The sequence below is a fragment of the Pseudopipra pipra genome, chromosome Z, assembly GCF_036250125.1.
Source record: "Pseudopipra pipra isolate bDixPip1 chromosome Z, bDixPip1.hap1, whole genome shotgun sequence".
Taxonomy (NCBI): domain Eukaryota; kingdom Metazoa; phylum Chordata; class Aves; order Passeriformes; family Pipridae; genus Pseudopipra; species Pseudopipra pipra.
Window position 1 is genome coordinate 11,480,461 of NC_087581.1, and position 15,726 is coordinate 11,496,186.

At 34.1% G+C, this 15,726-nt stretch overlaps 1 protein-coding gene across 4 annotated transcripts in view; it reads right to left on the minus strand.

Moving 5' to 3' along the window:
• Positions 1-15,726, minus strand: part of PRLR (prolactin receptor) — a 153,456-nt gene that overhangs the window by 130,237 nt on the left and 7,493 nt on the right. For 2 of the 4 annotated variants that reach the window (XM_064642723.1, XM_064642730.1), the window contains exon 3: positions 2,835-2,927. The gene's annotated coding sequence lies outside the window, so the exon portion shown is untranslated. Of the gene's footprint in view, positions 1-1,259; positions 1,345-2,834; positions 2,928-4,683; positions 4,789-15,726 lie in introns of all 4 variants that reach the window. The other 2 variants (XM_064642724.1, XM_064642726.1) reach the window with 2 other exon arrangements.

A 15,726-nucleotide genomic window follows, 5' to 3' on the forward strand; every position in this document is an offset into this window, starting at 1 on the left:
TGAGTGATTTTAGTTGAGATGAAGCAAGACTGATGTTAGGAATGAAGCAGACACAAGCTTGACCTCTTGGTTATTGGATGTGCAACATCCGAGCCTGAGTAGGGCATTGCAATGGACCTTCCAGTAAAAACACTCAGAAGAGAAGGATTTAATCAATTGACAAGACAGCAGTTTGTTTCTTAGCAACACAGGTCACCAAGAATACATCACTCTACTCATATAGTTGATTTCCTATTGAATATGGTTAAAGTTCAGTTTTCAGTTTTTCTTTTCAAATATCTCAAGTGTACAAGCTCACATGATAAAAAAAGATCAGGTTAGCACAACTATGAACACAACCTCCCATGACATTGAATTTCCATCTTCAAGAACAGTGGAGTTGAAAATGTAAAGAAAATTACTGTGGGGCTTCAGAGGGGTTTGGGAAGGCTTTTTATTTGGTTTTGTTTAGTTAGATTTGTTTTTAAACTCCCAACAAACAATGATGAAGAGTTCTTCATCTATCTGGCTCATATGTGTCAATTTAGCCCTGGGAAGTTGGAAAAACTATGAATTCTCCTGCTTTCAGTAAAAAAAAAACATAGAATGTATAACCTGACTACAGACATCATATTAAATGAAAAACTAATAACATAAACTGTGACCTTTGAAAGAAGAGAGAGAAATATCAATTTTCTTAGATACTAAGATAGTCCAGTGATAAGCAAGATGTTGTAGGCCTAGTAACAAAACAAAAATTAAAAAAAGTAAGAGCATTTGTTGGATACTGTTTGTACTTTAGTCTCTTCATGTTTCATGCTTTTGAGTCTAAAACTCAAAAATTTCTGTAAACTTGTCAAAACTTAGTTTGACTAAAATATTGACTATGTAAAACTGTTAGTAATTATTTGCTCATTTCAGTTCTGAGAAAGCTGTTATTTACACAGGTGACTGAACCACACAAAATGTGCACATTGCGAATCTAAGACATTGAAGAGATATTAAGGGGTTTTGGAAAATGACAGGCTGTTTAAAGTATTGCTAAAAAGAGTGTCTGTAAAGACTATGAGCAGCTTGCATTACCAGTGCTCTGTGAAATCATGGTTATAAAATATTTTGTACATTTTAAAAATAATATTAATACACAACAGAACCATTAATTAGCCATTTTAAATTGTAATGACGCAGAACTAGGAGTCACACCTAGGAATTAGACTTTTATAAGAAATACAACCACATTTAGAAAGATAGCTAATATTATTAGAAAAAGACGTACTTACAATAAAACCCCCGAGTTAATTCTTAGAAATTTTGAAACAGATGAGAGCTGCAAATACAGTTGTATTGACATAATGTGTTTTACATCTGTATTAAATAAAAAAAAAAGGATTATAGTTATGAAAGGAAGTGAATTTTCATAACTATCTCAAAATTTAATTGATTAGGTACTTTTCATAACTACCTTTACAGCTGAAAAACAGAGAAAGAAATAACTACAAATGCTTAAAAAAGAATAATGACTTATGTGACAAATCTAAACTTAAAATTCTTTTAAAAGAATGACTAGTAAATAAACAAGAAAGATTTCAAGTTCATTCCTTTGGGAGGCTAGTACATATTAGGCAAGGTAAAAGCAGAGTTAGGTGGATATAGGGCCTTCTGCAACAGAAGAAGGAATAAGAAAGAGGAAAAGGCACTAATCAAAAAGAATACAAGCATACTCAAGGTTAGTTCATGCTTAATGGCAAGATTCTCACATGGTAGAAAATGCTTACACCCACTCTAGAGGAATCCCAAATCCCGAAGTTCCTACAGTATTCATGTAAGAATGAAGATAAAAATTATGTTAGAATATATCTGTACTAATGTTAATGGATGGAAAACAAACAAAGTTATACTAAAAACCAAGTTACAAATAAATTCACATACTGACCCCAATCACTATTTTATTACAGCGAGGCCCTTAAGTAAATGACTTTCCTAGCACATGCTGTGGAAATTGCTTTCAAATATGAGCTACTGAGGATTCCAAATACATTCCCCTCTTTTTGTCTTAAACATTTATGCCCTGTCTTTCACAGAGTTCTACCAATCTAGGTCACCAAGAAATTCCTCTGAAAATTCTATTACCTGCTTCCTTAAGTTACTATAAATGTACATTAATCATACTGTAACACAGAGCAGTTGAAAGATAATATCTGCAAGACAAATTCTCTGCTAATACTGTGTTAACATGGATGCTGAACCGAAACTTGTAAGACTTTACGGATTCATAGAGAGAATTAAATGTTTCTTTTCTTCTAAGGACTCTGTTTCATTTCTCCCCATATTCTGTATATCTTATATATCGGAATTTGTTGATTTTTTTCCTTTGGATCACTTTTTTTCCTGGATGCACTAGTGAATAGATCCTTCCAGATCACTGGGACTTAAACACTGAAATAATAATTTGACAGCTCCAAAAAAATTAAATTATTTAAACCACACAAGATTATAGAACTGAAGCCAGTAAGAACATTTACTAGGTAAATGCTTAAAACATTGTAAAGCCATGAAGTAACAATGCAAAAAAAGTAACAAGCAGCCTCACATACCTCAGGCTTAGGTCAGCTGCAATTATTTGTAAAAGCATTACAAATCTAACTAATAGTTTTAGCTGAAAAGTAAGGTTTCATTTAACATTTTTTTTCCAAACATTTTTTATGTACTAAATTAATTTCAATTGTAAAATTAAAGCTTTCATCATGATTGTTAGGGAATTTAATCCAAACAAAGCCTTCTTAAAAATACAGAACATAGTATGTTTTCATTGTCTACAACGGAAAAAACAGAGACAAAATGGTTAAATGACCTACATCATGTTGCACAGGCAGAGGCCTGAGTAGTAGAAGGACTTGTTTCACACTTCTTGTTTCAAAAATTCTATGTATTCTTTCAGGCTCCAGTATCTGAAAGGAAAGTTAGGCACGGATTAAAAAGGGACCAGTATACACAGACATTAAAATCAGATATAAAATCAGATACAAAATTTTCTATTTCCTAAAATCTGATCTAGCTTTCAGCATTAGATAATGCAATTTTTAATGTGATGATGATAGAGTTTTCATTTTGTCACACTAAATGATCTCTTTCCAAGCATGTTGAGGTAATTACCAGAATCTAATAGCAAAATGAAACAACCAAATTGCCAGCATCTCCATGTACCCATTGAACAAATTTTCAATCACTGCAGTTCCAATTTCGATTTTTGTATCATAATTATGCTTCATTACAGCAACTACTTTCAGACATTCAAGTAATTTTCAGTAATCTTAATTGTTTTACAGTAGTAATTCATGTTTAACTATCTGCTTGTCTATATATTCCTTTTATATACTTTTCCTACACAACAGTATTTTTTGGACTGCTGAGTTAGAAAGACATTTAACGGTTTGTTTCTTTTCATCAAAGGAATGAAGACTGACAATGCAGTCAGCACATCATACAAGGAAGCACAGATATCTAGTAATATTTTTTGACCTCACTTTTCTCCCAGTAGATTAAGTCTTACAAAAGCTGGCAGAGTCTCAAACTCTTCAGCTATCAAGATCTTCACTTCATCTATCACATTTTACAGACTGTAGAAGACTTTGTGTAGGTTATATTTCTTCATTTGCATCTAGAAGGATGATGAAATTTTACAAGTTTTAAATGGCATATAACTTTGCTGAAGAGTTTGAGAGTCTCCTGAACCTGTTTTTTAAAACAAAATAACTGTTTATACAATGAATACATTTCAACACAATGCAACAAATCTATTACATTTTGCTATTTAGAAATGAGAAACTTTAAACTGCATAAAACATCTTTTTTTCTCCTTCAGAATTAAATAACACAATGAAATTCCATCTCATTATACTTGCAGCAATTTCATGCTGCTAACTTTTAAAAAACCACATTATAGAGATTATTAGTTAAGCAGTATTCAGTGTTTGGAAAGACCAGGAATTGGCTTTTTCCTAGCCAGTACATTATTACCTGAATACATTCAAAGAATAATTATTCATAACAAATTTGAGGGCAAAGTCTGCCAAAATGACAAATACTGAGAGAATGAAAGAGCAAAGATACTTTTTTTTTTCCTTTTTAATACTGGAAATTGTAAGCAAAAATAGCTAATAGCTTGATAATTACTTGATAATCTCTGGATATGAATTTCCTGGTCAGAAGCTTTCACATCAGTTACGACCAGAAGTAAGATAGATCAAGAATAACAAATACTTAAAAAGAACTACTACAGATGCAATCTTGCATGTTTCCCAGGATTTTTAGACTGTGGTAAACCAGTGTATTAGCAACACCAGTGTATTAACAACTGGACAGTACAGTTCAACTTGCAGTGGCACTTGATGCAACTCAGTGGTCATCCAGTTCCATCTACTAACCAAGAACATTTTATCTAGTTTTTTGTACTTATATTTTCCTGTGTACTATTTCCTTCTACGTTCCAGGTTTCTATGTTACTTTCATTTTTTCAGAACTGTCAGTTTTCATTAACAGATTACAGCCAGAGTTCAATGACCTTAAATGATATTAAAGACCTTCTAATGAAAAATATAAGCCTGTATGAATGGTTGAAAAACCTGCAAAACAACCAACCCACAAACAGTTTTTTCTATCTTGCTGACTGTACCAACTGATTTTTTGCAATCTTGATGTTCTTACTGTCTGTAAAATAGTGATAGAACCAGAAGGACATGATCTTCCAACAATACATTTGCTTCCTGCTTCAGTCCTCTGAATGTTTCTAGATAGAGAGGTCATCCCTTCCTAAGCAGAAGGATGAAAAGATTTACAACTGGTCAGTAGCCATCTCATCGGCAAGAAGCTGGGTGGGTCTAAAGGCAAGACACAGAGTGACAAAGTACACAATTTAATAAGAAATACAGGATTCTCAACATGAGGAAAATATTAAATTTTAAGGTTAGTTAAGAAAAAGAAACTCTTATTACTCCCATAAGTTAATCACTATAGGCATCATAAGGAAATACATTGTTTCACGGGCACTTTGCATAGGCTGTTCTATTTCAACTTCCACAACACCACCAATATGTCTCTTACCCCCCTTTCTGTTATTGTTGCCTACATCCTTTCCCTCTGGTTAGCAAACCCTACCTTCTACATTCTTCCAAGTTCTATTAGCGCTGCCACTATCCCAAACCAAGTGACTATCATCCTCCAGCTTCCTCGTTGTTTCCTGTCCCTCACATGGCTCCCAATACTAACCTTCTCATTCACTCTGCTCTTGAAATCATCTTCCCAGTTGCATGGAATCTGTTTTTCAGATAGAAATGCTACACTTGTAATGGAAAGTGGCTTAACTTTCACTTTTTTAATATAAAGTGACAGAATACCTCCTGCCCTGTACATTAACTTCCATACGTGCAATATATATATTGTACTCTTGCAGTATTGGTCCTTTTCATAATTTTTCTTCTTTATTTAACAGTAGGAAGACATTCAGCTTTTACCAGGCCTGAATTTTGCAAATGTTAGTGGCAATGTCTGAGTCAATAAAACGGCACTTCCAGAAGAGGTGGCTTCCCTGTCATGGAGATCATTTTACTGGAAGTAGCACTCACTATCTTGGAAAAAGGATGGAAAACATTAACAGAAAATGATACATTAATGGAAAAACTCAAAGAAGGAAAAAATGAACAAGTACCTCCTTAAATCTTTGTGAAGGGTACAAAATAGCATATTTGCCATCCCTTGTTGTCACAAAAAGTATTTAATAATTTATCATATCAACTGGCTAGAACATACCTTGGGGCTTCTATTCCCCAGGGAAATAAAATTTTGACTCAGTCTGGTTCAAGACTGATCACATTAGTTAAGCCATGTCATCGTGATGGCTAACAGCCAAATTTCTGTCCCAATCATACACTCAGAAGTGTAATGATGATGGATCTGCTGTGTTATTCACCCACAAACTGTCACTATTTGATTAATCTATTGTGTTAATTATTAATGCAAATAATACTATCTGCAAAGACAGATATGCATAGTTTTTGTCACTCTTGTCTCAGAGATCACAGAAGCTAATTTAATGGAAAACAAATAATTAAAGATAGTGTGATTACATCTGCACAACTTTTGATAACTGGCTGGTGCAGAAATCTCTGCTGCATATTTCAAATGGCAGATTAATAAAGATGATGGAAAAGGTGCAGCTGTTTGTTTCATAAGCAAATCTACATATAAATGCAATTAAGGATTTAAATTAGTATTAGTTTTAATATTAACTGCCACAAAGCTTTAGCCCAATTAATGTCTGAAGAACAATTGGCATTATCTACAGATCGCTATTGATATTGATAACTTGTACTAAAATTGCTGGAGAGGATTAGTTAAATGATACAATTGTTCTACATTCCCTTTTTGGTTCTGTTTTTATTCCAGGTAGATTTAAATAAGGCAAAAGGAAGGAGCTGAATTTAGGAAGAAAGCTACAGCATTACAAAGTAAACCGTATCATATATACCAAAATCATTGTTGGTTTTACATACACCTCTTCAGGCTTTCAGAGTTTTCAAAATAACTGTCTGAGTAAATTCAGTTCAGCATCTAGATGATACTTCAAAAGTGCTTCTAAGTCTTAAGAGGCATCTGCTCAGGACACAGTATACCCATACATTGATACTTCTCTTTAAAATCCAGACCAAACACTTCAGGGATTGAGATTGTCATCATTATGCTTTCCTATTTTCAATTTGTTTTTGACTCAGTAATTGCAAAGATAACTTCTTCAGGTCACTGAATCTCCTCTGATTCCAAGAATAAAATCTCATCACATACAGGGAACAGTCAGAAAACAGCAGCAAGGCAGAGGCAACCAAGTCTCTATAACTAAAACATCACTCAAAGACATTTAGACCTGATCATCAGAGTATCAAATCACCATCTTTGATGATGCAAATAAGGAGTAAGGGAAATGAATAGAAATTAATTGTATCTACTCATATTCCTGCATTCAATTATTTATCTTTTTATTCTGGGACTGTATGGCTTTGTATGTCTGACAGGAATATTACTTCCCATGATGGGGGGAAGGTGAGTATTGAGGGGAGGAAATGCATTTTGTTTAGTGTTTGAGAAGTACTGCTTCTGCCTTTTATGCTCCTTAGAGGCTAATCCAGTAGTCTTACAGGTATACCATTCCTTATTAATTTAGAAAAGGCTCACTTTTTATGACTGTGCCTGTAGCAAGATTTACCTTGATTTAAAAATCAGAAAAAAACTTCTTAACAGACAGCATAAATTATTACAAAGTTCACATCATCTCTCAGAGCAGGTTATTCTGCTCATACAGTTAAATTACACAGTACCAAGTCATTTCTTGTAACAGCTTACAAACTTAAAATATTTAAAACACAGTAGAAGCCATTATTTCTTTCCCAATATCACTACAATATTATTTAAAAAAAAAAAGTTGGAAAACAAGCAAACAGATTTTTATGTCGGTTAAAAATTAATTTTTCCTTTCCAATATTATTGCTCTTTTTTCTTTTGACAATGACTACTGTTAAAGTGAAGATAAAGATTTTCTCCCAGGGCCAAGAAAAGTAATTGAAAGTTACATGTCAATCCCATTTTCATTTCTTAAAATGTATGTTTTTAAGTACGTCTTTCTTATGCAGTAACCAGAAACCATTAAGTAAGTGTGGTGGTGCATCCCCCTGCTGCCTTCCCCTCAGGCCACACTATGATCTCAGAATTGCTCATTAGGCCTCAGCCTTGACAAACAACACCAGCCTTAGGCCCCTCTTGAGCTTATCAAAACCACCATCTGCTCCCAGGAACTAGTGCAGTCTAACAAGCTCCTGTATTTAAAAAAAAAAAACAGCCTTGGAAACTTATTTTTCCTGTCTGGAACAACATATTTGTAACCAGAGAAAGGTACTGACCCAAATCTTGGCCAAGATGAAAATTATTATGACTTAAGCCAATTCTCTTGCAACCCTATAAACAGCAGTCCTTATCGAGACCCTTCTTTCAGGAGGAATTTCTTCACAGAGGGGGCTGTTAAACATTGGAATGAATTGCCCAGGGAGGTGGTGGAGTCACCATCCCTAGAGGTGTTCAAGAAACAACTGGATGTGGCACTCAGTGCCATGGTCTAGTTGATGAAGTGGTGATTGGTCACAGGTTGGACTCGATCTCACAGGTCTTTTGCAACCTGAATGATTCTGTGACTGAGCTCTTCTGGCCTGCAGTGAGGTGTGACCAGCATCTCCCTCTGAGTGAGATGACTCTCAGAGCCAGCAAACTCTCAAGTTTGCTCTACTTGAAGGATCATCAAATGCCTATGATGGATCCTGGGCTGACACCCCCACTTCTCGAGCCTCAACCCTTTGTCCATTGAGAAGACACAAAGGCATCCGACGTGAATACTTCATGAATTCGAGGGGAATTTTTCACAGGTGAATACCTTGTACATACTCATTCAGGTTTCTGTGTCTGTGAGTGTGAATAAACTCAGGCAAATGTACTATGAATTTTGCTCTCCTAGATTCTTAAGTACTTCAGATTTGTAAATTACTGTTGTACCTACAGTAAATTCTATAGAAACTTTTGTTAGATTGTTTAAATACAGATTAAGTCCTGTTAAGGCCTAAATTATTGGTCAAGTCTGGGGCTAAGTTTGGCAAGTGGTCCACTTTGAATCTTGTGACTCAATGGGAGTGTCTCTCTTATTCCTTTGGATCTTTACCCTTTCCTATCCTTACCCCTTCTCCATTCCCAGCCTCCATGTAGATCATTTTTGGTTGATTTTAGTTTTAGATTGAATGATTTTAGGTTCCAGTCCAATTTTTCCTCTGTGTGCTCTAACCATCTAGCAAGTAGAGTGAACCTTGCCAACAAACTTTGTTGCACTGTAGCTTTAATATTAAACCTGCTTTTGCTCATACCTCTGCTGGTGATTCTTTGAGCGACCTTAAAACACTCATTCACAACACTAAGGTAGTAATGATGAATATTTTCTCACAACTCTAGGGTACAGATATGTGTAATACTATGTATGTATATATATGAGTTATGTATGTTTGCATATAGATACGCATGTACATTAAAATATACTCACTAAACTTTATTCTGAAACATTTAAAACATTTATACACATGATCTATCAATGTTTAAAAAACCCCAACCATGATGTAAATACACATTTGCCTTTACAATCAGATGACCTGCTTCCAAAATTTAATGTTAAGTGTGCAAAAAAAACCACATTCTTGCAGAAACCAGGCAGTTCACGTACTTTCCATTACAGAAAAGTATACAAAAACAGTCAAGCAAAAACATACCAAAATTATGTAAAAACATGTCTATGCATGATAACATTTAATTTAGCACTGAATCTAAAATAAGTCAAAGGAAATTCAGAAACTTAAGGTATATACAATAAGCAATTTAATAGCAAAAGTACAGGAAAATTTTAAAGGCTATATAATGGAAAAATACTCTTACAGACTGACTGGACTGGGATTAAAGTGAGAAATAGATAATAACAAAGAAGGGAAAGAACAGGAGAGCACTAGACAGATGACACTCTTCTAGTTTGATTTCTTTTAGGAAAACATCTTACAAACTAACTTAAAATCAAAGAATACAGCTTTAAAAGACTGCAACACCATAGTCACTTCCAATGATGTAAGACAATTCAATATCAAATATTCAGAAGACATTCCTGAATTAAGAAAAACTTGGCATTCACTGTATTTAGCAAAAAAGACAAACAATTTTGATGAATTTGCCCAGAGAGGTTGTGGATGCCCCATCCCTAGGAGTGTTCAAGGCCAGCCAGGTTGGATGGGGCTTTGAGCAAAACCGGTCTAGTGGAAGGTGCCCCTGCCCATGGCAGGAGGTTGGAATGAGATGACCTTTAAGGTCCCTTCCAACCCAAAGCATTCTATGGCTTTACGAAATCCCACCAAACATACTAAAGTTAAGACCAAAGAAAAGGTTGTTGGGCAAGACCATCAAAGCATCACAGTTAGGCAGCAACAAATACGGTCTACATTGGCTGCAACTGCTGGTTTAAACTGTGGTGATTCCAGAAATTGTCCCTCAGTTAAATGACAGACTACATCCCATTTTGTAAGGACAATAGAACAAGTGGATAGCTCAGTCTCCATTTTTGGATAGCACACATAATAGTTTACATGATAATTAGTCCCATGTTACATTAACTGATGAGCTGCTACAGATAAAACATGTTTAAAGTCAAATGCCAAACTAAGAAAGAAAAAATAAACTAGAAAATATGGTTTAATCTCCACTTCGCACATGTTCTCAGGCATCATCATCTCTTGTGTTTAACTCCTATAATAAATGGATTTCTGAGTCATGGCGATGCAATAAACAGTAATTACTAGCAATAACTATAAATTACAACATATAATTTTCTACTTCACTTAAACATATAGTCTGCCTATATAAGCCACCAAAGAACCACACCTGTCACAAATGAGATCCAGCATATTTATTATAATGTCAAGTCAGACTGGTTCCTAATGATTTAGCAGCTGGCATTTTGTTGCAAGAACTACTGTTTTGTGTCCCAGCATTCGATTTTATTTTCTTTAAAAAACAAGCATAAAATGGATCTACCACAAAGCGAATTAAATAACAAAGAAGCTCCCAAACTGGAGGAAAAAAACTCACAACCCAAACTCCAGAATTTCACATTATAACCAATTTGAAATTGTAAATAAAAAATACTAAATTGTGTAAGAATAGAAACTAAACTGTTCACATAAATGAAAAACATTTCCTAAGTTTGCAACTTGACTGAAAGTAAATCTTCAAATTAAATGGTACAGTACTCTAGCCAAAATATTAAAGGAAAATAAAAATACTGTAAATAGATTACACTGTATCTCAACAACTATGTATCTGTTCAACAACTAACAAACTACTATGTATCTGTTCAAGCCAGGAGTTATAACAGTATAAACAGACATCTTTCTGGGGCATGAAAAACATAGTCTCATTAAGCCTACAGGTGTGTGCGACTGGGATACAAATACGGTAAATATAGCCATCTCTCTGTTAAAATAACTCATCATGAAATTTTTTCTTAGATTTTTAGGTTACAAACATTTTAAAGATTGAGCAAATATATCAACATTCTCCAGCTAAGCAAATAGCCCCCACTTTAATTCTCTTTTCACTCAAAAAACCCTATTGTTTTCTTATCGCTCATTAATGGACTCTGAATTAAAAGGCCTGTGCTTCCTCTCTTTTATTATTCTACTGTGTTTTCTTTTTTTTTTTTTTTTTGTTCTACAACTTCACATCTAAGATTCTAGTGAAAACGGTGACTTTTTTTTCCCAAAAAAAGTTAATCAGAACCTTTTCTTCTAATTTGTTGACATTCAGGTTTGCTAGCCATTGCTTGCATTCTCTGGGAAAGTGACACTGCTATTCTATAAAGCATGTCCCATCCAGAAAAACCACTTTAATGAGAATTGCTTCAATAGTGGTTGTGTAATCTTTATCCAGAACCTGATTATTAATGATTTTATCTTACTGCTTTGCATACTTTCTAGCTTGAAGGTGTTGAAATATTTCCAGGCTCTCAATGCGCCAGCAATACAGCATCCATGTGTTTCATATTACATAATGAAAGTGTTTATCATACATCAGTAGTTTTTGAAAGATTGTGATAAATCTAGGTTCACTAAGCCATATGATAGCAAATTTCTGTTTATCTTAACAAAACTGAAAGTTAGGAAAGACCTGTTACTTGCTGTGATATATCTGTCTTTTGAAGCTGCCCATAAAGACAATACTTCACAAAATCATGGGGATGACATTTTAGGCCCTTTAGCTTAATTTCTTTGACCCCCAAGTTACACTTCACACACAATTTTTTCACTGTAAATATCTTTTTCTGGCTGCTGTAGATCAGCAGATTGATAAAGAGCCGCTGACAGTATTTGCTAGACTTTATAATCCTAGGATAAAATTATTTCCCTTAAACTTACACATTATCTTCTTTCTTTTGTAGAGGAAACCTATATACTTAGATTAGGAGTTTTACTTACATTGCCAAGACCTGATGTAAAAGTCATCATAATATCACAGAATCATCAAGGTTGGAAGAGACCTTCAAGATCATCTAGTACAACTGTCAATTCAGCACCACCACAATCATCCCTAAAACATATCCTCAAGTGCCATATCCAGATGTCTCCAATACAAAACCTTTGTGGAAAAAGGAATGAGTTTTACAGATTGACACATATATGTAAGAATTTTTGGTCTTCTGGAATTTCTGAAAGATGAAATGTACCTAAAAAGAAATGAAATCTCAGCTGAAATGCAGAAAAAAAAGTCCTCTCTTCAGTGAGGAAATAGGACAATTTGGAAAGATGAGGGATAGAAAAAAGAAACATGAAGGATGATGAGGTCTTGCATAGGAGAAAACAAAAGGTGACAGAAATAAAGATAATATGCTTCCCGAGTACTTAGAAAGTCACACAGATAGTTGTCGATAACAATTATAGTAATATCAGTTGAGTAAGAAGGAGGAAGACAGGATCATACCAGAAAGAGAGGCTGGAGAAATATTAGTGAAATTCAGCTATGGTCTGAAATGGAAATTCTCACAGAAGTACAGTGGGCTTTTTTACTATTTTTATTGTTGGGAATTTTGCTCTTTCACACAACAGGGTTCAAACTGTTATTCCATTCATCTCCCAAACACTGCTCCAGACAATTCCAATTACAGCATTAAGAATGTAACTGTAATAGACACTATACCTGGGTATCTAAAATATACATACCTACCTCCAAATATCTCCTGTTGAGGCAAACCGTAATTGCTAACTCCTTATAAAGATTTGACACCTCCATTATTTAGTAATTACTTCATTTATTTTTCCATTATTTGTCCTGAATTTCCTGCAGTTTATCACCTCGCAAAATGTGGTTTTTTTCTGCTTGTTAAATTCCACATTACAGTTTATGGCACGATAAACCATGGCTGAACCACACCTGCATACTGAGAACACCATAAGGGATCCTCCCTGAAAATGAGTGATCAACAAGAAAGTCCTCTTCACTAATAAGGATATCTTCATCACAGACAAAATGGAAGCTATAAAGATGAAGGAAAAAAACCTAAACATATTAAAAAAATTGTGTCATACAGACAGAGACATAGCACAGAGAGATTATAATAAATTACAAAGTTCAACAAAATAAAATGTTAGAATTACTGAAAAACTACACCTCTAGCACCTGCTGTACTACGTGCTGACATGTTATACACAGGACAGAAATACCTATTTTAATCTTACAAAAAGGTTGTAAGCAGTAGTTCACAAATACTAAGTGATGGAGACAATAGAAACAAATTATCTAAATATCAAAAACCATCATGAGGAAAGCAATATTACTTCCTCTATTTCACAAAAAGCGAGCCAGAGATACTTATTAAAAACTGATAGACCCATTCTCGTCCTTTTGCACAAACAAGATCATGTATGACAAATTCAAAACCAGGGCAGGACAGGACAACAGAACAGAAAAAAACCAAAAAGAATATTTCATCTGGAAGAGACCCAAAAAATATTTCAAGAAGTTGTATTTGTATAATAATTCAAATGTAACATCATGATGGAAGAAAAGTATTATTAAATCAGTGAATTTCATTTAAAATTCAGGGGAAAAAGTAATTCTTTTATTTTCATTAAAATAAGTAACTTTATGGGAAAGAAACTACATTGCAGCAGTAAGAAAGCAATAACTATTTTATTATTAGTCATTTGAAACACTGATCATTGTGTTTGCAAAAGAGCTTTCAAAATCACTGAATGTTTTAAAAAATATTTAAAAGCATATACATGTGCATGCCTGTACACAATCTACACATAATTTTTCTTATAAATCTTCATTTATTTGCATTTTGGTTATGCTGACCATCCTATATCTGGTTATTCTCTCACCACGAAACCGAAACTGTTAAAAACATTCATTAAAAGGAATTGTTGAACAGAAGATCTCTAGGCACCTAATCACAAGAAGCACTTGTGTAACTCCAGAAACAGAATTATATGAATCTTAGATTCCACGTATCATATTATTCATTATAGAATTAAATTTTATTTACATAGCCTATACACATACTGGGATAAATCTGATGCCTTAAAGCCTGTCAGGGATGTTTATTTTTTGTTTAAAAATTAAAACTATTTTTCTGTGTTTTATTTGGCCCATTCAAGTAATATCATGCATTAATCTGTCAAAAAAAAAAAAGAAAAAAAGAAAAAAAGATAAATCAAACCAAAGTACAGAATTTCTTTGATTTAATATAACTTAAAATGCACTTGTCTCTTAGTGGCTTGAGCCTTTTCTTACTCCAAATATGATAAAGAATTATACTCTCATAGAAACCAAAAATATCTACCTAAATCTTAGAATGACACCTTTCTCTAAATGGAGGATAAGGACTACTCTGTTTTTACATGACTCTTCTGAATTGAGTGTGCGTCCACAGCAGATATCAGCTTTAGTGAAAGAGCTTTCTATTGCTATCCAATGGTAAACAGACCAAAAAACAGATTAAGTTCACTTCATTTACATATTTTATTAATCACCATTAAGCAAATTCTTGTCACAGAAAATGTCACAATTTTCACGTTTAAAATGGAAAATAAGTAAGATTTCATTAAATTGAACAGCAAGAACTTTATTCAAGGTTACAGTAAATCTTCAAATCCTCTAGTGAACAGAATTTCAAACAAAGAAATTCAACTAGAGAGTTACCAGTGTTTGTATAGGAAAACATCAAATATCAGTAGATACCAACTATTATAACTGCAGTTAAAATAGCTGTTTTGAATAGCGCACCTTGAGCATCTGTATCTGTTATTGTAAAAGAGAAGTAGCAGTATGGTGAGAGGTAAAAAGGACGGAGGGCAGAATGAGCTTTACTGTCAGAAATCACCAGTGAAAAGAAGAGTCACCTCTCTGCTGACACTGAAGACAGGTCTATCTGAGCATATACTCAGAAAAATGCTACTTCAAATTCAGAAGAGGCAGGAAGAAAACAGTGCATTCCGGGTGTTGTTCATGATTCACTCTGACAAATGCTGTTCCTGTGCTGCTAAGAAAGAACTTGTAATTGATATAATTTGTTTGGGAGCATTCATTCTGTTTAAGAGGATAAACACACTGACAACTAGCTGAGCCGCAGGTGAGAAAACATATTCGAAACCCAAGGGTAAAACAAGATGTGCCAGACTTTGAACATAAATTGTGTAAGATAAATTAGAACTGGTAACATATGTTCAGAATAAGGCACAATAGATATAGATATAAACACATATATAGATATAAACACAGGCACAATTATGCAGATTTGAGGATAAATAATCAATGGTTTCGCAAGGTACTTAGGAAACAGATTTTCTGTCTAGTCATGAGGGTTTTTTTAAAGCTGACACATTCACCAACTGGCTTAGTGTGTACCTGACAGCCCAACCATGACTTTCTTGGGGTTTAATTTTAAATCTCATTCACAAGACCTTTCTCTGGGATTAAGCAGAACATCTACCATTCCTCTGGGGAAGTAATTTCAAAACTGTAATCCACAAAAACACTAAGATGCCTAGATAGGCAAGTGTCAAATATCCTTATGCCAAAGAGCTTAAAAAGTACTTGTACAAAAGGAACAGCTGGTGGCCTACCACTCTC